Genomic DNA, 22,202 nt, shown 5'->3' with positions numbered 1-22,202 from the left:
ATATATAATTGAGAGTTCTGAAATATGGCAATGTCAAATACTTTTGTTGCGATTCACATTTTGTAGTGAATATTAAGTAGTGTTAAACCGTTTCAATCATTTCAGTGTCTTAACCTTAAGCTTCCTAGGTCATTTTTTGGTCACACACTGTCCCAGGTGCGGTGTGAGTGACTGCTATATTTAAATAGCCATATAAACTGCATTCAGCAATTTCAGTGGAACGATTCAGATTCTGGTTACATTAATACCACACAAAAAATATATATTCAAGTACAGTTTATATTCAAAAAATTTATTTTTACAAAAAAAAAAAGGTATTTAAACAAAAACTTCTTGAAATGAACACAATATTGCATGATAATTTTACTGCTATGCAAACTCAAATATCTTGCACTCCAAATTTTACTTTTTGGTATATTTTTATTGGTTATTACACATGTACTTATAAAAACATAAAAAAATCCCTCAAAACATTCAGACAATGAAAATTACGCTAGCACTTTTTAGGTGTCTTTTTTCCTTCTCAGAGATTTTATTGGCACTCGCTGGAAATTTTTGTAGAGATTTGAACTGATTGATTCATTTGGGGGGAGGGAAGCAAACAGCGAGGGATTAGGGAAGTATGGGGAAGGAAGTCGGCCGTACCCATTCCTGTATTTGCCTGAAAGATTTAGGGTAATCACGTAAACCTAAATCAGGATGGCCGGACGCGGGTCTGAACCGTCGTCCTCCCGAATGCGAGTCCAGTGTGTTAGCCACTGCACAACCTCGCTCGGTAGAGATTTGAAGTCAGATTGGCTCCTTGTAACAATGGCAAATATTATATGTCTTTCTCTTTTTTCCTTGGCTCGCACATGGAGCATTTTTTGCATTTTTCCCATCGTTCTACTCTTGGTTCTGCTACACCTAAAACGTGTATCCAATAGGAACAGAATGCTACATGTAAGAGAGACAAGTGCAATATAACTGAAGTATGTATTTTGCCAGAGGCTGGGTGGCTGTGATCACAACCTCTAGCTCAACAAGTGCTCCTTGGATATGCTAATTAGATTTAATGCTAATCCTTTCATCCCATATCACACAAAATGACAGATTACCCCCATGAAGTAAATAGGCTGTTTGAAAAATCAACTGTAATGCACTGGAAACGGCAAATAATAAGTTCTTGAACTTACCAGATACCTCATCTATTGCTTATGGTGGTTGACCTGGGCACTCAGTTGGATAAATTACTTTATTTGTTATGGATTCATAGAGTTTGATCTGGTAATATGAGATTACTACGCTTTCTGAATAAATCTCATATTTATTCAGTAAACTTAGAAATTAAGCTAAATACATTAAAGGTGAGATAAAAAAGAACTTTATAATATAATAAAATAAAAAATGAATACTTAATTCGGTCATGAAAAGTGTGATGTGTATGATTGCAGTTGAAGTGTTGCCCAGACATAAAGGACACAAGCCGCGAATTTACACTACAGAACAAAATTTTATAATAACAAAAAATTTAGAAACTATATGTATCAGAACAGAGTGCACAACAGATCAAGAAATAGTGAAATGGTTACAAAGATGATCACGAGTTGCATGAACTCCTGTGAATCTACTCAACAATGAGTCAAAACATGAGTGGTTATCTGATTGCAGAACAAATTCCCCTGGAAAGAGAAAATTACATTGTAGAATATATGCATATGGGAGTGTGAAGCACGTAGAGCGTATGATGAACAAGCTGAGACCATAAATTGGAAACGAACCTCTCTCACCTCACTCTGTCAGGGCTTCCAAATTTTGGGAGCACATTGCATTCATGGTCTTAGTGTGGTTGCGACTGAGATGAGTGCTGACAAGTCATTGTCCACTGTACTGCAGTGCCTGCTAGCTGTGGGTGGTCTTGGCTAGAATATTGTAACTGTGTACCATGGACCTCTTCATCTTCATGATTACTGATCACAGATGTGGAAAAATCCCTAACTCCAGAGTACGCTCACTGGTAGCCTGTCCTATGTGGAAGAAGGTCCCATAATCACAATGCAAGATATGTTAAAGAGAAATAGCTACATTAAGTATGAAATGTAAATTAAGTACATAGTGGGATGATTTAACTACAGTGCTAGAAGCTAAGCCCTAAGGTCCCATAATCCCACTGGAAGATATGTTAAAGAGAAATAGTTACATTAAGTATTAAATGTAAATTATGTACATAGTGGGATGATTTAACTACAATGTTAGAAGCTAAGCCCTAACCACTCATGTAATCAGCATGCAATACAAGAGAAATGTCAGCAACCAGCAATCAAATTGGAAGGTAAATGCAGTAAGAAGAATTTCACACACAAACCAAATATCGAAAACAGGCTGCCATTTGGCGTCACCATCTTGCCCTGTCCTTCAAGTTTGATGCCTCACTTCATGTCATGCCACCACCTTCGACAGTGTGTGCCAGTGTTTGTACTGCATTCCACAATCTGTAAAACTTATACAAACGAATTAAACAACATGCCACTAATGGCTTACTAAACATAATGCACACTCTTCAGGCAATCACCCTCCTATCTGAACAAGTGAATCTACTAACGAACATTACAAACAAGGAAAAATAAAACAAGAATGGCCTTTATGACGACAATGCCACACCATCTAACTTTACAAAGAAAGATAAACTAAGCAAAGGTGAACTTTGTAATGACTGTGGCACCTGGAAACAAATTAAATTGACAAAAAAACAAAATTCCTGCTGCTACCATTGGGTGCCTTCATTAATTAATTTTACATTAAGTTTGTTACTCAAAAATCTTTAATGAGTTCATAAATCTATACTGAATACCGTTAATGAAAATGATACTGACAAATGCAAAATCATCAGCAAGAAAAAAAAACCAGGAAAGAAAATCTGTAGAACTTAACCAAATACATAGAAAGAAAAAAAATTCTTGGAAATGAGATCACTCACATTCACTCTTCTGTACATTCATCTGCATGATTAATTTGGCTAAGTGTGATAAGTGGTATGATACAGGGTGACTCAAAAAGAATACCACAACTTTAGGAATTTAAAACTCTGCAACGACAAGAGGCAGAGCTAAGCACTATCTGTCGGCGAATTAAGGGAGCTATAAAGTTTCATTTAGTTGTACATTTGTTCGCTTGAGGCGCTGCTGACTAGGCGTCAGCGTCAGTTGATGCTAAGGTGGCGACCGTTGAACAGAAAGCTTTTTGTGTTATTGAGTACGGCAGAAGTGAATCGACGACAGTTGTTCAGCGTGCACTTCGAACGAAGTATGGTGTTAAACCTCCTGATAGGTGGTGTATTAAACGTTGGTATAAACAGTTTACAGAGAATGGGTGTTTGTGCAAAGGGAAAAGTTCTGGACGGCCGAGAACAAGTGATGAAAATGTAGCACGCATCCAGCAAGCATTTGTTCGCAGCCCAGGAAAATCGACTCGCAGAGCTAGCAGAGAGCTGCAAATTCCACAATCAACTATATGGAGAGTCCTACGAAAAAGGTTAGTTATGAAACCTGAACGTCAACTACCCGTGGTGATGGATCGGCCGCCAGGCAGCCCGTGACAGAGCACTTCATCACTGGCCTCCAAAAAGCCCTGATCTTACCCCCTGCGATTTTTTCTTATGGGGGTGTGTTAAGGATATGGTGTTTCGGCCACCTCTCCCAGCCACCATTGATGATTTGAAACGAGAAATAACAGCAGCTATCCAAACTGTTATGCCTGATATGCTACAGAGTGTGGAACGAGCTGGAGTATCGGGTTGCTATTGCTCGAGTGTCTGGAGGGGGCCATATTGAACATCTTTGAACTTGTTTTTGAGTGAAAAAAAAACCTTCTTAAATACTCTTTGTAATGATGTATAACAGACGGTTATATTATGTTTCTTTCATTAAATACACATTTTTAAAGTTGTGGTATTCTTTTTGAATCACCCTGTATAATATGCTAATGGTAATAGTGTACCTTCATACAAGCCCTTAATTCTAAATTACATTCTTTGTGGATAAAGCATACATGCATCAAGTGTGTCTTCTATTTGTCTCATATGAAATGTGCTATCTAAACCAGTACCCACTAACATCACTATTGAACATGCACTATAGACAAAACCTTGATACCTCTACTCCTTTCATGTAGTTCTCTTAATCTCATCACATCATCTATTTTCCCTCAACTATGGTGCTAATGGCTGGCCAACATCGATTACGCACCATCTCCTTCCCCACTATTGTCGCCGTGAACAACCTCATTCTTAAAGAAAAGAAAGAAAGGACACCAAATCTCTACGTTCCTCTCTGAATCTCCTTCTGTATCTGCAACAGAACTCACTCAAGTGTGAATGCACGTCTGCATAACATTTACAGTAACAACATAATTGAAGTGATACAATTGTGACGCCTATAATTACTTGGACAAAAATTAGTACCACAAACATCGATAAGAAACAACATTCAAGTCAAAAGATTAGAAAATTATAATGGATTCTGAGGGAACTCTGCAAAAACAATCCTTCATCATTGTTTTTGCTACCCATGTCCACAATCATACGGTAGCTGATTACATTTTCCTTCTTTCGCGAAAAATTTGTCCTTGGATTCTTTCAGGACTGTCGTCATGGCATTCCTGGGGCCTTTCTTCTATCTCCCGTGATTATCTTCTACAACTTATGCTGCATATCGTCCTGTAGCGAACTTCTGAAACATAACTGCATGAAAAATTTTAACAAAACCTTTAGTTGTGCTGTCAACAATATTATTAGCATAATATTAGTATTCCATTTGGCTATGTGTTGTGCCTAAGAACTGTCATGGATCGTGGCAATGGACTCTAATGGTTTCTCCTGCACAGCAGAATCAGTCAGCTACAAAATGGACACAAAATCCCACAATGGGTCTTTAGTCTCCAGTAACTACTGGCAGTCCCAATGTACTACAGTGTGGATGGCACATAAACGTCAACCCTCACAAATACGTCAATGGTCCAGGTGTACCCTGACACAGACAAAAATCAACTTCACCAATATCTCACGGACACACACACATACACAAAACTTCTTGCAAACCATCAGTGACAGTGATAAGCTACCACTGCCTTCACCTACCATATGCTCCAATTAACCTAGTCAATGAACCATGTTCTATTTCCGTTCAACTACCACTTTATTGTGCAGGGCGAACTTTGATCTTGCAGCAATGTTTGGAATGTGGACGTATGTCATGAGCATACTGGCCCCAAAAATAAACTTCCTTTCTCACTCTTCATTGATGCGAACGAGCGCACCTGTGTGCCATCTCAAACACACCCTATCTCTTCAACTAAAAAAATATTCATCTAATTATTTCGCTTGAAACGTGGCATGTAGGACTTTGGCTAACAACATCATCACTAACTATACCCAACATTCGCCTTTATCAAATTGTTACACCAACAAAGTACGAGAAACATCATGAAAAGAAAACACATATTATTAACCATTATCCTGAACAAGGAACGCACTACAAAACACTGAAGAAGAACAAAATGTCAAAAAAACATATTAGATAAGAATACCCAAAAAATTTCCCCTCACAAACTTTCCTATTCCCTTAGTAGTCACTATGTACCATCTGCATGTACTCTGTACATTAAGCTACCTACTCTAGATTATGTTTGATCTTCACTACATGGTGACATCTAAAGATTTTTACCTATTTTAATCAATTCCAATTTTACCGCGTTCTGGTTCAGAATATGTCTCACTCATAGAAGACCCATAAATGGAAAGCAGAATTTTTGACATTACTTTCTCTGTTTACTGGATAGCCGATGTGCATGCATGAGAACCTTATCGCTCACCTGATAAATTCTGGGCATGCTCTGTGGAGTCTCCTTCTCCTAGTGCTTGTACACGACCAGCTTTATGCGATCATGCACCTGCTTTACTAGCTTCTGGTGCCATAACTTAAGGTGCAGTGGGAGGTCAAAGAGGTCATGAATCTTATGAGGAGGCTGAAGTTTATGGAGTTTTAAGAAATATCGAAGGCTTCCCCCTCCGACGACCTTGCAGTCTTGATGAACGCCAGGTGCAGCTCATAACATGCGCCATTCAGTGTTCATGATGGCGTGCTATTATTACTGGTTTGTGATAGGCTTTGGTCGCTTCATACTATAACCTCGGCCGGCCGAAGTGGCCGTGCGGTTAAAGGCGCTGCACTCTGGAACCGCAAGACCGCTACGGTCGCAGGTTCGAATCCTGCCTCGGGCATGGATGTTTGTGATGTCCTTAGGTTAGTTAGGTTTAACTAGTTCTAAGTTCTAGGGGACTAATGACCTCAGCAGTTGAGTCCCATAGTGCTCAGAGCCATTTGAGCCAACTATAACCTCCATTGGGATGCTGCACTCAGTTAGACTGGTGCCAACCTCTTTGACTAACGCTTGTGATGCCTTGAGTCGTATATTGGAGTTCTTTTGTAATTATCTCTGCCCACTGCTTGCAGACCCTGTTGATGTTCTCTTGTGACTCCTTAAATTGCAACAGTTCTCGCATTTCTGCTGAGTGAGAAACCAAACCGCTACAGGGGACGTCCTGTCGGATCCTATCTCTACATTCTCTATCATCTCAATGACTTTGCACTGAATTTCATCTGGAATAGTACATACCGCTGCTTCAACCCCTTCAATTCTTTTTATTTCTTATACAGTTCTACCTTCATGGTTAGCCTGATACTGTTGTATTTCAGTTACTTTCTGTTTAACTTGCTCTGCCTGTCACAACACCTTCGTTATTCTTTGTTATCTAATACAGCTGAGACTTCCTTATTGATTTTTCTCTGTTTTTTCTGGAAAGTCTCGTTGATCTTCTGTTGTTTCTGTATGTCCTTACCACTCTGATATACTCTTTTCTGGGACGCCTCGGCAGTAATCTGAAATTTCTCCTCAGTCATTAGTTTCTGGAACGTGTTCAGTACGTCCACGCCTCCACATGTTGCTCCTGCTGCTGATGAAATCGACGTGGATCACTGAGTCAACTGCATTACCACACCCTGCGTCTTTTATACTGTATGTTTTTTGTCCCTGGATGCCCATTCCACCTAGCAATTAGTACTGACTCTCTTCTACTCCATCGCCAATCTTGTCACTACCGTTACTCATTGTGACTGCTTGATCCTGAGCTGTACCCAAGATGGTATTTTCCACATTACTACTGTCTTCCTCCTGAAATTGCTCCCATCTGTGGTAATTCCTATTTCTTCTACTGAGTCGTCTGACTCTGCACGAACTAAAGCTGTGACAGTTTCCATACTGTCTAGCTGCATAATCTGGCTTTTAGACCTTGTTTACTGGGAGCTCCGATGCACCTGCCTATGGCTAGGAAGTACAGTGTACAGAAAAAATCACATAATTATTATTAACAGCACAGAAACCATAGAAAGAATGTGGTCAGAACAAACAAGCAGCAAGAAAATTTGCACAATTAGGAAAAGTGCTGCACAGTGAGTTAACACAAAATTGCCCTTCAGTCTGCATGTGGACCTACTGAGAGAAAAAGCTGATATTCGCGCATGGAATAATATGGATTCTCAGTAGCTGGATGTTAAATATGTACTTAAGTTGTATTGTACGAGGTTCTCCCACACGTATTGTAGATATTCTGTTGCTATTTGATACAGGTCACGTTAATGTTTATAAGTGGTTCCACATGTGGGCTGGCGCATTGATTTGTACGTCACACCTGTTACGACACGTTGCTTAGAGTTATCTGAATGTAAGTACAAGACTGTACTTTATGCTAAATTGACAGCTATGCTGTTTAGTGTGTTCTTATACAGGATTTTATAAAAGTCATATGTTTTATTCTTTCCTTGTTTGATGTCATTTTGAAAATGACTATAATGGAGGAATTGGCCAATAGCAAATAAACTGAAAACTGTACAGCCCGTAACAGACAATGTTTTCTTTTGAAAAATATGGGTAATTATTAATTTGGTGTTGCATGCTGTACTCTCACTCTTTTGATAAAGGGACATATTAGATAAATGAGTAATTAATTAAAACGTATTTATATAAACAATGAAGGAAAAAATCGTAACATCAAAAAATAATTAATGTAGAGTAATGAAATTTTTGGAATACATCTGTCTAGGTAACACATTTAAGTGGAGAACATTGCAAGATCACAGATTAACGTAAGCTCGAGATAAACCATTGCGAATGTGAAATATTGGTACGTTAATAACCGGTGGACCCGCCAGAATGTTGAATGCAAGCATGCAAACGCGCATACGTCGTGTTGTACACGGGACGATGCCAGTTTTTGAGGTGGAGTTCCATGCCTGTTGCACTTGCTCGGCCGAGACAGGGATTGTTACCGCTGTTTGTGGATGACTCTGCAGTTGTAGTCCGATGATGTCTCGTATGTGCTCTATTGGTGGCAGATCCGGCGAGCGAACAGGCAAAGGCAACATGTCGGCACTGTGTTGAGCATACTGGGTTACATCAGTGGTATGTGGCCGAGCGTTATTCTGTTGTAAAACACCCCCTGGAATGTTGTTCGTGAATGGCAGCCCAACAAGCCGAATCATCAGATTGATATACAGTTCTGCAGTCAATGTGCGTGGGACCATGAGAGTGCTCCTGCTGTCATCCAACATCGCGCCCCAGACCGTAACTCCAGGTGTAGGTCTAGTGTGTCTAGCAAGCAGACAGGTTGGTTGCAGGCCCTCAGCTGACCTCCTTCCAACCAATACACAGCCATCACTGGCACCGGGACAGAACCCGCTTTCATCAGAGAACACAGCAGACCTCCAGCTGCCCTCCAATGAGCTCGCACTTGACACCACCGAAATAGCAAATGGCGGTGATTTGGGGTCAGTGAAATGCACGCTATAGGGGTCTGGTTCGAAGCTGTCCTTGAGGCAATTGATTTGTAACAGTTCGTTGTGTCACTGTGGTACCAACTGCTGCTCAAATTGCTGCTGCAGATGCAGTATGAAGCGCCATAGACATATGCCTAACACGATGATCTTCTCTCTCGGTTGTGTCAAGTGATCGTCCGGACCCTGGTCTTCTTGCGACTATACATTCTTGTGACCACCGCTGCCAGCAATTCCATACAGTGGTACAGGAATATTCAGCTTCTCGTAATCCTATTATACGACATCGTTCAAACTCAATGAGGTGTTAATAATGGCGTCTTTGTCACCTTAAAGGCATTCTTGACTTACATCAACTCACCAAGTCCAAAGGTAAGTAAAGCTCACAACCGTTTCAGCATGTGTTTAAAGCAAACCTCATTTGCATCCTGATACTGGTGCCACTATCTCCATTCTTACGCTACTGGCACGAAATTTGAATACAAATCATCTTTCATATGTAGAAACACGCCAACCAACTTTATTTTATGTCTCACAACTCCTTCTTGGTGTTGCGATTTCTTTCCGTCAGTGTATACGTTATTTAAGGAAACAGGAAGAGTTCAGCCACATGTGAAACGTCAACCACGACCTGCAACAATTGATGATGCCCAAGTAGGTGTTTTAGCTGCTGTCGCGGCTAATCCGCACATCAGTAGCAGACAAACCGCGCGAGAATAGGGAATTTTAAAAACGTCTGTGTTGAGAATGCTACGTATACATCGATTGCACCCGTACCATATTTCTATGCACCAGGAATTGCATGGCGACGACTTTGAACGTCGTGTACAGTTCTGCCACTGGGCACAAAAGAAATTACGGGCCGATGACAGATTTTTTGCACGCGTTCTGTTTAGCGACGAAGTGTCATTCACCAACAGCGGTAACGTAAACCGGCATAATATGCATTATTGGGCAACGGAAAATCTACGATGGCTACGACAAGTGGAACATCAGCGACCTTGGCGGGTTAATGTATGGTGCTGCATTATGGGAGTAAGAATAATTGCCCCTCATTTTAGCGATGGCAATCTAAATGGTGCAATGTATGCTGATTTCCTACGTAATGTTCTACCGATGTTACTACAAGATGTTTCACTGTGTGACAGAATGGCGATGTACGAGGGCCGTTCAGAAAGTAACCTCCGGTTGATTTAAAAAAATACACCAAGTTAAATAAAAATATTTTAATATATACATCTTACAACTACATCTTTGCACTATTTTTCTACATAGTCTCCATAGCGATTGAGGCACTTATCGTATCTCTTCACAAGCTTTGAAATTCCTTGTGCATAAAAATCACCCGCTTGTGCCTGGAGCCAGCCTGTGACCGCATCTTTGAGCTCTTCGTCGTCATCAAACCGCTGTGACCCGAGCCATTTCTTCAAATGCATGAAGAGGTGATAATCACTTGGCGCCAGGTCTGGGCTGTAAGGTGGATGGTTGATAACGTCCCACTTGAAGGACTCAAGAAGGGCCGTTGTTCTGCGAGCAGAGTGAGGACGGGCGTTATCGTGCAAAAAAACGATACCGGAAGTCAGCATACCACGGCGTTTGTTCTGTATAGCTCGTCGTAACTTTTTTATTGTTTCACAGTACACGTCTTGATTAATGGTCGTACCACGTTCCATGAATTCAACCAACAACACCCCTTTGGCATCCTAAAACACCGTTGCCATCAGTTTTCTGGCAGAAAAATCTTGCGAGGCTTTTCTTGGTTTGGTAGGCGAATTTGAATGTGCCCACATCTTTGATTGTTCTTTTGTCTCAGGGTTCACGTACTTAATCCAGGTTTCGTCACCGGTCACGATTCTGTTTAACAATGGTTCTCCTTCGTCCTCATAACGTGACAGAAAGTCTAATGCAGAGGCCATTCTTTGAGTTTTGTGGTGGTCGGTAAGAATTTTGGGCACCCATCGTGCACAGAACTTACGGTAACCCAATCTTGCTGTCACTATCTCGTACAAGAGAGTCTTAGAAATCTGTGGAAAACCAGTAGACAACTCCGACATTGAGAAACGTCGATTTTCACGAACTTTTGCATCAACTGTCTGAACGAGTTCGTCAGTCACCAATGATGGTCTACCACTCCTCTCTTCATCATGAACGTTTTCTCGTCCACTTTTAAATAAACGTACCCAATCACAGACAACTCCTTCACTCATAACTCTTGGTCCGTACACGGCACAAAGCTCACGATGAATAGCTGCTGCAGAATATCCTTTGGCTGTAAAAAACCTTATGACAGCACGCACTTCACATTTGGCGGGGTTTTCTATTGCAGCACACATTTCAAACTGCCACAAAAACTAAACTAGCGCAGGTACGACGTTCACTCGACCATGGCTTGATGCCGACTGACCTGTTGAGTGCGTGAACGCACAGATGGCGTCGCTACTCCCCCCACAACCCGCACTGTGACCAATCGGAGGTTACTTTCTGAACCGCCCTCGTACTTCCAACATGATGGATGTCCGCCACATAGCTCGCGTGCGGTTGAAGCGGTATTGAATAACATATTTCATGACAGCTTTGGTGATTCAGTATAGAAGACAAGATTGTACCAAAAGGATTGCAGGAAACAATGAAGAGTCGGAAAATAGTGCCAGCAAATAAATGAGGGAAAACTAGAATCAGTGTTCTTAAAGAGAACATGCGAACTACGCCTGTAGACTGCGAAGAGAGAAATACAACTGTAGAGCTGTGTGTAGCTTACAACAGCGTGTTGCACTTACCAGGCGATGAATTGTTGTTCACTGACAGTATAAAGTACGAAATTAAACTTTTGCCGGAAGCAGAACGTCAAGTCATAAACTGTAGACAATATGGATTTCCTTATGCACAAAAGGAAGTGTAACAAGAAGACGGAAAATGGACGACATAAACACATCAGACAGGAATGGCTTGAGTTTCCCGTTAATCATAGCTCCATAGAACATGGACGATAGTGGAAAGAAGTAAGGGAGGGTGGTGACAGACCACTGCAGACTCCAAGACATACAATGCAATTCAGTGTTTCTTTTACAGAAAATAAACGAGATTCTTGATGGCCTGGGAAAAGCGAGATTTAGTCAAGGAATATTATCAAGTGTTGACTGATGAAAAAGACCACGAAAACATTGCCTTGAGTACACCATACTGTCATCATGAATACCAAACAGTGGCTATGGGGTTGAAGTCTGCACCTTCAACTTTCCAAAAACTGATAATTTCTGTACTGATGGGACAGCAAGGAGAGAAACTGTTTACACATATGGACGATATAATAATTTTCGGATCTTTGTTAAAGGAATACAACATCCGACTTACGGAAATTTTGAAAGATTAAGGCAACACAATCCCAAAATAGGGCTAGATAAATGCAAATTCGTTTGAAAAGAAGTTACTGACTGAAATCAGATCAGAATAAGGTAACAGCCACCAAAGAATATCCAACAATAAAAACGACGAGGCAACTAAAAGCATACATACCTCTGCCAGGCTACTATAGCAGGTTTGTCGATGGATTCAGTAAGATAGTCCAACTCCGACATGAGCTATTAACGAAAGATGTCACATATACTTAGGCAGCTTAAGTATAAAAACTTGTTTCAGGAGGTAAGGGAAAAACTGTTGTCCGCCCATCTTACAGTACTTATATCTCGAAAAAGGGTACATACTCAGCCGATACAAGCCAGGATGCAATTGGTGCAGTGCTGAGCTAAGGAAAGCTTGGAAAGGATCTTCCCCTCAGCATATTTATCCAGGACGCTTAATATAGCAGAGAAAAATTATAGCACCAATGAAGGACAGCTACTTGCCATCATTTAGGTAGGGAAACACTGCAGACCATAAGCATTTGGTTGTAGGTTTACACTATACAGGGTGTTACAAAAAGGTACGGCCAAACTTTCAGGAAACATTCCTCACACACAAATAAAGAAAAGATGTTATGTGGACATGTGTCCGGAAACGCTTAATTTCCATGTTAGAGCTCATTTTAGTTTCGTCAGTATGTACAGTACTTCCTCGATTCACCGCCAATTGGCCCAATAGAAAAAAGGTAATGTTGACTTCGGTGCTTGTGTTGACATGCGACTCATTGCTCTACAGTACTAGTATCAAGCACATCAGTACGTAGCATCGACAGGTTAGTGTTCATCACCAACGTGGTTTTGCAGTCAGTGCAATGTTTACAAATCAGGAGTTGGCACATGCCCATTTGATGTATGGATTAGCACGGGGCAATAGCCGTGGCGCAGTACGTTTGTATCGAGACAGATTTTCAGAACGAAGGTGTCCCGACAGGAAGACGTTCGAAGCAATTGATCGGCGTCTTAGGGAGCACGGAACATTCCAGCCTATGACTTGCGACTGGGGAAGACCTAGAACGACGAGGACACCTGCAATGGACGAGGTAATTCTTCGTGCAGTTGACGATAACCCTAATGTCAGCGTGAGCGAAGTTGCTGCTGTACAAGGTAACGTTGACCACGTCACTGTATGGAGAGTGCTACGGAGAATCAGTTGTTTCCGTACCATGTACAGCGTGTGCAGGCACTATCAGCAGCTGATTGGCCTCCACGGGTACACTTCTGCGAATGGTTCATCCAACAATGTGTCAATCCTCAATTCAGTGCAAATGTTCTCTTTACGGATGAGGCTTCATTCCAACGTGATCAAATTGTAAATTTTCACAATCAACATGTGTGGGCTGACGAGAATCCGCACACAATTGTGTAATCATGTCATCAACACAGATTTTTCTGTGAACGTTTGGGCAGGCATTGTTGGTAATGTCTTGATTGGGCCCCATGTTCTTCAACCTACGCTCAACGGAGCACGTTATCACGATTTCATACGGGATACTCTACCTGTGCTGCTAGAACATGTTCCTTTACAAGTACGACACAACATGTGGTTCATGCACGATGGAGCTCCTGCACATTTCAGTTGAAGTGTTCGTACGCTTCTCAAGAACAGATTCGGTGACCGATGGATTGGTAGAGGCGGACCAATTCCATGGCATCCACGCTCTCCTGACCTCAACCCTCTTTACTTTCACTTATGGGGGCATTTGAAAGCTCTTGTCTACGCAACCCCGGTACCAAATGTAGAGACTCTTCGTGCTCGTATTGTGGACGGCTGTGATACAATACGCCATTCTCCAGGGCTGCATCAGCGCATCAGGGATTCCATGCGACGGAGAGTGAATGCATGTGTCCTCGCTAACGGAGGACATTTTGAACATTTCCTGTGACAAAGTGTTTGAAGTCACGCTGGTACGTTCTGTTGCTGTGTGTTTCCATTCCATGATTAATGTGATTTGAAGAGAAGTAGTAAAATGAGCTGTAACATGGAAAGTAAGCGTTTCCGGACACATGTCCACATAACATATTTTCTTTCTTTGTGTGTAAGGAATGTCTCCTGAAAGTTGGCCGTACCTTTTTGTAACACCCTGTATACTGATCATTAGCCACTGATGTGGATCGGAAATATTTTGGATACTTCCTCAAGATTAATGAAGTTTAGGCTGCTGCTAGAAGAGTATGAATACGAAATTCTATATCAAAACAGGAAAAACAATCAGGTCACCAAGACAATATTGAGGATTCGTGAAGTCAAAGAACTAACCGCAGCGCCAGACGCCAAGTTAATAACGCTATTATAAACATGCACAAAGGAATTTTAGTACCACACTTAGTAAATCTGACGCAAGTTATAAAGTATGTAGAATTAATCCAGGAAGACATTACAGGTAAGAGGTTCTCAACAGTAGTAACGAAGTGCAGTGGATATCAGTTCCTATGAACAACTGATTTAGAAGTTTTCATGTCAGGTAGAATATGGAGCTACATTTTAAATGTTCCACTAGCAGAGAGCAATGAGTGCTACATATATAAGGTGTTACCATTACCAACGAAAATGTGTATTATTCCAGGCATACATGTCCGAAGGAACATTGCATCGAACTTTACAGACACAGCCATATACAGACCCTGCATTAATGTCTCTCATGCCAAAGACACTGCAATTTAACGAGAAAACTAAAGAAGTCTCTCCCTGTGCAGGAATGACATAATTGTACGAGCACTATGAGAGGCAGACACTGGGATATATGGAAGTTCGAGTCTGTACACAGAGCGTACTCGGATAGCTGAAGTGATTAAGGCGATCACCCACACGAAGTGGGAAATCCGGGTTTGATTTTCATTTGTTTACAGTGAACCGTATAGCTGTGGTGACACCGTATTAACAGTTTTCGAATACTTTTTTTTTTTCGTTTGAAACGGGTATAAATGATCATCAGTGTCTGTTCCTTTGGACATACATGCATGCATTTTTAGTACAGCACAATGATTGGCTGGAATCAGGAGGGGAGAGGGAGGAGGTAGGGACATGACTTGATGTGTTCACTGGAGTAATGCAATTTGGCACAATTTTCACACATAATTTTAATATAGCACTCTGATTGGTTGGGGTTTTAAATTTATCGCTAACAGAATTGGCTGCTTCAACTATCTTAGATTTTTAATACTGCGCTATGATTGGCTGGAGATAGGTGAAAGGGGAGAGGGTTTTTAATTTTCCACTAACACAATTGGGTTAGTTCTGCCATCTCGGATTTTTAATTTAATTATTTTTAATTTATTTTTAGAGAATAGTGTTGTAGAACACTCAGTATAATGTCGTTTATTGAAACTGAACTGCACTTTTCGAGCAATCACTATATACACACAAAAACAAATAACTTGTAGACGACCATTCATCAACAGCGTCGGTGAGGTCCGCCGGAGCTGGTCCTAGCTCGGCGAGGAACTGGCTGTACTGCTGCTGCGCTGGCCTTATAAAGCCGGCGGACGCCGGCGGAGTACTCCAACTTTCCCTGTATCTGTGAGGCGACCTCTGCAGAAAAAGGTTCGCATTAGTCTCTAGCAAGTTCTGTTTGCTTTGAAGAATTTTTTTCCTCTTGGTTGCGCCTGTGGCAGACGTAACAATTTTGTTGATTGATGTCATCATGAGTTTAATGTCATCGATGACATCAAGCATGACAATCAGGATCATGAGGTGTTAAAGTGCGCGTTATTTATGTTGGCGGCCGAGTTTAGGTTCGTTCTGCGCATCTGACGACACAAAACACAGTCAGCCAATGAACAGAGAACGACGTTGCCAGATCTCGACTGCAGTGCAGAGCACGGATGAGTGTCCTCAGTTTTAGAAACGTTCAGTCATAAGTAAAGTAATAGAACAAAAGCAATGTCTTGATAGCAGACTTTCTTTTATAGAAAGTTGGAAAAAGCATTCTTTATACCAATTACTTCATATTCTATTAATTAATTTAACCAAACAAGCAATAAGACTCCTAATTCAGGCGATAGCAAGGAAAGGTGTTTGTATCAATCTCACGAACCGCTTTTTCGCAATAAAGAACAGCGGTAATTGTTTATTTCCTATTGTACTTCGACGAAGCGTGAGTAATTCGTAGTCACAACGGTATTTTGCGTGACGTGTTACAATCCTCTGGAGTTTTGTTGTCGGACGAGTTGCGTTAGCGTAACGGTTAAGGTGTTGGGATGATACGCGCAAGGTTATGAGTTCACAGCTTGTGTGAAGCTCAATATTTTATTTATTTAAAAACAATATTGAAGTGCCTTACTTCACGAATTTTATTCGTTTGAATGCAGTTTTTTGAAATTTCTAGTGCTTTGTCTCTTCATTAACCCTTTCGCTGCTGCCGACACGTGCTCCCCGCATTCCGCGCTGTGCGCGATTTTGTCATCACTGCACTGCTAGCCTGTGCAGACACATGGTGCTCCCACTGCTTTGACACACTTGTCATTCGATTTCACAAAAACTATTTGGCCCAAAAATTTGATTTTAACACGTCTTCTTGACTGATACCTTCCCCCCATAAATGACTTCGATGTTCAACGCAGTTATTGTGCAGCATTAAACGTAGTAAACCATTGCACGAAATTTTGAAGAGTTTGCTTTAAAATAAAGCCAAACGTGCCCGGTGTAAATAAAACTTTTGTTACAGTCGCGAAAGATGGAATATTTCTCAATATTACATACGACACCTATGTGGTACTTAAATTAAATGAGATATTGTTATACAGTAAATTTTATATGAAATTTAGGTATCTTGTCCACATTTCATTCTCAACATTGTGGCAACTAAAATCGACCATACGGAAAGTATATGCTATGGACTTTTACCTCTGCAAACTCTTCGAAATTTCGTGCAATAGTTTACTATATTTAATGCTTCATAATAACTGCGTTAAACATCGAAACAAAATTAAGTCATTTATGGTGGGAAGGTATCAGTCAAGAAGATGTGTGAAAATCTAATTTTTGGGCCAAATAGTTTTTGTGGAATCGAATGATAAGAGTGTCAAAGCAGTCGGAACACCATGTGTCTGCACAGGCGAGCAGTGCAGTGACAAAATCGCGGGGAGCACGTCTGTGTAGCAGCGACAGGGTTAATGCGGCCGTGGTGGCTTTACTTCATAAACTGAGCGCTCCCCCCTAAACATAAGCTTGCGAACTATGCTATACAATGGCGCTGCTTCTCTTGGCACGTGTGTCGTGTGCAACTGGCAACGCAGCAATCTCCCGGGTCTGGGCGGGCATGCGCGAGCCGCCAAGATAAAAGAATTGAACTATAGTCAGGGTCAAGGTCAAAGGTCAGTCAGAGCTCACTGATCTATGGGAAAGCTGCGAAGCTTTGAACTTTTCATGGTCATTTAAGTGCAAAAGTGTACCAGGTTTGCCATAGCATTAATACTAATGGTGTGCTTCTGGGAAGTAAGCCAAGTTATTGTTCCATTTTATGCATAATACTTCGAAGACAGACCCAGTCATCCTTTTTAGGTTAAGTGAGTTGTGCTGTGTACTCACTACCTGGACTCCAACCACATTGTTAAGTGTTGGTATCATACAGCTATTTTCAGCGGACTGTGATATCAGCTCTCTGCAACCACCAGGTACAACTTGTCCATCTCGACATCTATATCTGATGGTATGATAATGGAAGAAATAGGAGTCGTTGACCAATTTCATCTACATAATTCTGAAGACAGTACTAGTGGTCGCTTGTAAACTGATAATTTCCTTAGGCGCATGTACTTTAATGAAAACTGTGAACAACAGATTAAATTAATTGTAAAGCGGTGGCCCTGATGAAACGTGAGTTATGGACCAGAAACATAGCAATATATAATTAACAAATGGAGATCATCTGACTATGAAATGAATGAAATGTCCAAATCGAATTAATTTGTTACAATAATTCTATACGTGAATATAAATTTGATTACAATATCTAACTGAAGTTCACGAACACCAAGAAATAGAGTGAATAATTCCTTAGTATGAGAGATATAAACGTATTGACAAAGACTGGAAGGTGTACTGGGGCTCCTTCATCTTGCATGTACTTTTCCTGCCAACAAGCATGGTTAAACACTATCGTGAACAAGCCACGGGTCTGAGGCATCTTGTCACGGTCCGCGCAGCTCCCCCCGTCGGAGACTCGAGTCCTCCCTCTGGCATGGATGTGTGGGTGTCGTCCTCAGCGTAAGTTAGTTTAAGTTAGATTAAGTAATGTGTAAGCTTAGGGACCGATTACCTTAGCAGTCTGGTACCATAAGAGCTTACCACAAATTTCCAAAATTTCACAATATCCTTAATTCGCGATTCCAATGACTCAGTGCTCACTCATATCCGTCTCCATTAAACTCTCTCTTTCATAATTCGTGTGGTATCAAGAAGAATTTTGATATTCCTCAAACATCATCTCATAATAAAAGTCAATACAACATGTATACCTCATTTTCATTTTGAATGCGCTCCTCCGATGACTATCATAATATTTCACTTTCATGTGTCGTCCATAATGTATCTATGAATCACAGTCTCGTCCACACAGAGTAGCCATAAAATGAAACAACAAAAAATTAGCACAAACAAACAATTTTACACACTTTACACAAAATTAATTACCACAAACAATGGGACTGATTGGTAGGTCTGTGAACCTTTCGATGCTACGGTTACTCCTTAAGTTCTTAAAGTTGGTAACATGTTTTCCTTTCGATTTGCGACTTCTAATGGTTTCAAACTCATCAGCATTGTCGTGTATTATTTTTCTTAGCTTGTAAGGACCACAATAAATGTAAAAGAATTAGTGGCATGAGAGTTTGCTCATCTTCGAGTGTCTCCTCGATATCAACAGTACTTCATCCCCAAATGCAAACCTGAATTTCTGAATAGACTTTCACAGAGCCCAGAATTCTTTGCGACATCTCATCATTTTAATTGTAATTCTCCTTAATGTGTTTACAGCAGTGCCCTCACTAATCTTCTGTGTATTGTATTATTTACGTAGCACATACTCGCCCTGCCTTAAACATTTTAATCTTAAAACTGTAAATGAAAAAAAACATTATTAGCTAGTGGATCATTCGAATAAATTACCCCAGGTGTCATCTTGTTGGTGCCCGTCTCTTGATAGCAAACGCATCTCTTCTTCTCCGTAATCATAAAAAGTAGTGCCAGCAGATTTCCTTTTTATATTCTCAGGGTAAACTTATCCTCTTGACCAGCTACTTCAGCCTTGTCACTCTCTGATTCCATCTAAGAGTCACTGTCCCCATCATTTACTGGAAAGGAGAGGCATGCGTCCACAAATCCCTTCAGGCTGAATATGTCGAAAACTGGACCTTGTTTGTGACGACACTGCACCCTGCATATTCCGTCTCCTTAGATTTCTATGCACTGGTCTGTACATCTTTCCATCTTTTGTCTTCATCCTCGTAATCGTCCTCATCCTCCCAATCACTCTCACTATTGTCAGCAGCTGCAAGTTCCTTTGCCATAGTGTGCAACAGCTCGTTGAGTACACTGTCTACTGCCTCTTTTGTACTTCCATCGTCATTACTTGCACTTATTGGTTCTCCCTTTCATCGAATTCAACTTCCACGATCGACCGTATCTCTGCCTCAATCTCATCACTGACTGTACGAAGCTTCGAGACCAAGCACATCTACATCTTCATCATTGGTAATCATAAATACCAGTGCTCGCAATTCCTTTTTGCCCTATACCTCCAAACATTCCTTGAATTTTAATTTGATTTCCTGGTCTTCAAATATAACCAACGGAAATCTTTTTCCAGAATGCAAGGCCACATGTTACTGTTTCAAAAATCAAGTCCCAAGATAGTTTCTGCTGCAAGATTCTGGACAACTACAAAATTTGCGCAAAACTTGTGCGACTGACACTTGAATTGGACCTTATATTGTTCCTTCACCTGTGCTCCTATCCCACTGATGGTTCCACACACTCTCATCTTCTGTATTTTAAACATGGGTTACACATTCTCTGTATCACATGCCTCACAGCAACACTTTCGCAATTATGGACGTCTGTAGAGGCAGCATGGCTCAATATTTCTGCAGGGGACTTCCAATGACTTGTTGAGTCCATGTCACATCAAGTTGCTGCACTAAGCCTGTCAACAGGAGGTCAGACACGATATTAGGAGGTGTCCCACGACTTTTGTCACCTCAGTTTGTAATTAATAATAGGAGATCCTCTGACTATGAAATGTTACACTGTTCCAAATCAAATTAATTTATTACAATAGTTCTGCTGTTTAAATACATGAATAAAAATTTGGCTGCAAGATCTGTCTGAAGTCAGAAATGCCAAGTACACAGAACGCATAATTGTTTAACGATGTAAGATGGTGTTATTTTACAGCTTACAAACCGCGTTTACATCCAATACGACATAAGTAAGCCCCTTCAATGATAGAAAAGACAGGTTTGTGCTCGTTCATTTGAAAAGTCCCCTTTTGAACAATTATACACGACTGTGCTTAAACTGACACACAATATTTTTAGCGCAACGCAATCTGACTTTCAAAATTCCCTACTAAAGAATGGCCCTGACAAACATTAAACTATACCTTTCACAAATCACTTACCTCACAAAAATCGTCGCAGCTCAAGCTACTGCAATACAGCGAGCGCCACTACTGCCAGCTAAATAAAAGATTCAAACTATGGAAGGCACTAACTACTGATAGGGATAGTTAGCAAATCAAAGATATTAATAGAGAACAAACAATGTATTTACCTTGATATCATCATATATAAATATAGCAGTTCATGACAAATTTCAAAACTCCGCCATCTCTCTCCCCACATCCACCACTGCTGGCGGCTCACCTCCAACTGCGCAACGCTACGCGCTGTTCACAGCCAGCTGCCTAACACTACAATGGCGAGTATTACAACAATGCAAAGCAGACACAGACTGCCCACAGCACAGCCAGTGATTGTCATACACAGGTGGCGTTACCAATAAAAAACCTAAACAGCCTACTTACATAGAGAAAACATAAACAGCCTACTTACATAGAGAAAACATAAACAGCCTACTTACATAGAGAAAACATAAACAGCCTACTTACATAGAGAAAACATAAACAGCCTACTTACATAGAGAAAACATAAACAGCCTACTTACATAGAGAAAACATAAACAGCCTACTTACATAGCCCCCATGCTCCCCACAAAAAATTTTACAAATGGTGTTGGGCACTGGCCAATACAGATTTGACAAAAATTTTTCACAATTACAGTAACAAAGATATAAAATGCACACACTTATTAATATTATGTTGGTCAAAAGATCAAAATTTCTCACAGTCCATAAAGACAGTCCACATTGTTCATCACAGTAAAAATGCAGAGTTTTTCTCAAAGTCCGAGCAGTAAAAGAAAATGCACATAGAAGTAGTGGATTTCCATGCAGTCTTGAAGAAGTAGTGTTGACCTTCCAACGGAAAGACAGTGCTGACTCTCGACATGCAGACAGGTAATGGGCCACAACAGAGCAAACCCACAGCAGAGTCATTCGAAGTTTGGAAGAATATTGGTAGGTAGGTCATCACAGAGCAGACCCACTGTAGTCCTGGTAGAGAGTATGGTATTGGTGGGCCACCAGAGGTGCAGACCCACTGTAGTCCTTGTAGAGATAATGGCAATGGTGGGCCATCAAAGATGCAGACCCACTGTAGTCCTTGTAGAGATAATGGTAATGGTGGGCCATCAAAGATGCAGACCCACTGTAGTCCTTGTAGAGATAATGGTATTGGTGGGCCACCAGAGGTGCAGACCCACTGTAGTCCTTGTAGAGATGGCCAGCAGCCATCTGTTGCGATTGTGCAGGTGCACATTCACCATTGAAGAGTCTTGCAGAGAATATAGCAAGTCCATAAACCACCACTTGTGCACTCACAA

This window comes from Schistocerca americana, chromosome 1 (assembly GCF_021461395.2).
Source record: "Schistocerca americana isolate TAMUIC-IGC-003095 chromosome 1, iqSchAmer2.1, whole genome shotgun sequence".
In the NCBI taxonomy this organism is placed as follows: Eukaryota; Metazoa; Arthropoda; class Insecta; order Orthoptera; family Acrididae; genus Schistocerca; species Schistocerca americana.
Note: the sequence above shows the minus strand (reverse complement) of the source record.